This window comes from Petaurus breviceps, unplaced genomic scaffold, assembly GCF_028583685.1.
Source record: "Petaurus breviceps papuanus isolate PSGF00001 unplaced genomic scaffold, PetGlider_PUasm1.0 221, whole genome shotgun sequence".
Lineage (NCBI taxonomy): Eukaryota > Metazoa > Chordata > Mammalia > Diprotodontia > Petauridae > Petaurus > Petaurus breviceps.
Window position 1 is genome coordinate 140,117 of NW_027185877.1, and position 3,194 is coordinate 143,310.

Genomic DNA, 3,194 nt, shown 5'->3' on the forward strand with positions numbered 1-3,194 from the left:
ATGGTGTCTGGGAATAGGAAAGAGGAGAAAGCACTAATAATTTCAAGGCTTAGTTGTATTTTGAAATTTCTGGCAGATATTATTCCTAAAAAAGATGCATTGTTTTCAATAGAGGGTTTCATTTTAATTGACTTGACCCAGCACATTACAAATTCTTGAAGAAGCATTAACACACTCTCTCCCCACCTTCAACTCCAACACATTGGCCCTGTCTATCTTCATAAGAGTAAGAAAAAGAGCTGACTGAAATAATGAGCTATTGGATTTACCAAGTTTCTTTGCTGTCATGGCAACTAAAGTTTGAAAAAAGTAAAGAGAATAAGATGAGTCATATTCACTTTACAAGTTTTCAAATTTAGATTTATTATTAAATTTTCATAACCTAATGTGCTCAGTGAAAAAACTTCCTTGTTTTTATACATAGTGACTAATTCCACAGGGCATCTCTGATAGACACTCAGATACAGGGGCATTTAGAAATGAAAAACAAAAAAGAAAGAATATTTATCTTCTTTTGCCTATAAAAATGGCCAATGTGAGAATAAAGTTGTCAGTTCACCATAGGATCTTTCCTCCAAAGTCCTTTCCAAGTGTCACTGCCCTTCTTGACGTCTGAGTACCTCCTTGTTTGTAGTTTGCTGGTAAGACTTTGCTAGCATGTAAGGTATTTAGTTCTTATATCTTGCACAGCAAGTTAAAAAGGCTCAGATAATTATTCTTGCCTCGTGATCATAGGATCCTAAAAGATATAAACCTACAAAGAATCTCAGAGCCCAGCCAGTTCTCTCATTTTACAGATAAGAAAAGAGCCCACAGGAATGATGTGATTTGTTCAAGACGATTCAGAGATGGGATGCATTATCAAGGCATATATAGTTATAATAACCCATAGCAAGGATTTTGGTAGAATCAAGATTCTTTTAGCTTTCTTTAATTCTTCCCTGTTAGATCTATTTTATTCACCCATTTCACCCATAAACACACATCATCCACTGGGGCTTTTCCTAATATGCAGGACTCTTGAGATACAATCAGTCCACTCAGGATATTTTTAGAGCCCTCAAAGTACATTGGGAGCTTTCATTGTTTAGATTAAATTAAAATGGAAATTTTACTCCCTTAATGATTATTTAAAAAATCCTGCTCTAATTCTGTTCCTTTGAGAATATTAAAGGGAAAATAAAAAATATGCAATAATAGTACTAATAGATGCTTAGTGATTTTATCCAATATGCACCAGTCTTTATGGGCAGAATACATAGCATTAAAGCAACATTAATGTTTTAGTTAAATCATAACAATCAGTTAATTAAAATTATTAACAAATTTATTCTCTATAGAAAAATGTTGGCTTTTATACAGATGTTTATTGGAAACATGCTGGGACAAATGAAAGAATAAATTTGGAAATAACTTGCAACTCATGGTCATAGAAATGAAATGGTTTCTGTTTCTGGAATTTGTCAGGGAAATGTCAGAAATGTTACTTATTAAAAATAAAAAAGAGACAGGAATGGGAACAACAAATGAAGATGGAATTCTAAAGGAAAACTCTCTGAAAGATACAACTTTGGGGAGACAGTATGGCTTTTTTGCTAGCTTTCTAGATATTTGGTATAAAGATTTGGGTTCAGATCCCACACAACACCCCACTTCTCAATACTCCCGCAGCTCTCTAAATTGGTTTTCATTGGCAGTAGGAACTGCCTCACCTGTTTCCTCCCTATACTGATGAAATAATAGATTCTTGCCAAAAATAAAATTATCCACTTCATAATATTGTTGGGAGGGTCGAGTGAGATAACGTGTGTGGAGTTACAAAATGTAAAGTGTTATAGAAATGGCAGTTATAATTATTACTGTATATAGGCCACTGTTAAGACAATGTTTTCTTTTGTTTGACTAAAAATAAGTCACCTGTCTTATTTTATAGGTGTAGTGTGTCCTCAGAACCTGGTAGGCCACTTTTCCCCTCAGGGCTCTAGCATATCCTGAGGGATTTGTGAGCTGTTTTTCCCCTACTGCTACTATATATCTGCTCAAGCCCCCATTTGCTATGCTCCTGCCCATTGTTAGGTGCTTCTGACTAAGCTGTAATTTCATCTAGTCATTTAATATAATTTAGCTTTTACAAAGAGGGAAAGGGATTAGGCACCTAAATCACATCTACTATGTTCCAGATTCTATACTAAGTGTTTTTTTTCCCTAAATATCTCATTTTTATAACAATTCCCTCAGGTGGGTGCTATTATTATCCTCATTTTACAGTTAAGGAAACGGAGGCTGGCGGAAGTTAAGTGACTTGCCCAGGGTCACATAGCTAGTGTCTAAATCCATATTGAAACTCAGGTCTTCCTGACTTCATTCCCAGTGATTTTTATATTGTGTCACCCAACTGCCTCAGATTAAATACAAATGGAATTTATTACAAAGATATATACAGAGCAACTGTGCAAGCATCCCCCTTCTCCTCCCATCATCTGGGGTGGGGAGGATATTCTTCCTACATTCCTTTAGTCTCTTGAGAGAGTAGGCTCAGTCTTAGCATAGTTATTATGTAGTAAAGGTTTCATCAAATTTGCATCAAGATGTAGCATCACTGCTGAAGGAGTCCTTGTCTCAGTGACCCAGGTCTGAGTTCTGAAGGTCCTTCCTTAAGGTCTCCACTTGCTCCTTAGAGCACTAGTCTCTACCTATTGCATCTGCCTAAGACTGAACTCTGACTCCTGGAATAATGTATCTCATTCTCCTGACTGCCAAATTAATTCCCTTCCCCTACATCAGAAAAGAACCAATTCAGAGACCAAGGACCAAGGGCTTTTCACAGGGTCACCTGGTCTCAGACAGGAGAAAACCCTAAGGTCTCTTCCCTTGTAATTATTGTGTCTCACCAGATGGTATGAGTGAAGTAGTCACCAAGATTCCCCCAAGAGCACAGATGAAGAAAATGAAGTGAGGAAGATTGCTGGAAGCTGATTAAGGCCTTTTTAATGCCTCCAGATCAAATCAAAGAACTTCCAATTCACCTGAAGAAGGGACAAGCTATGTTCTAGGGAACTCTGTCCTTGGAGTCAGGGGCTATTATTACCCTCATTTTACTGTTGAGGAAACTGAGGCAAACAGCAGCTTAATGACTTCCTCAGAGTCCCATAGCTAGTCAATGTCTCAGGCTGGATTTTAACTCGGGTCTTCTT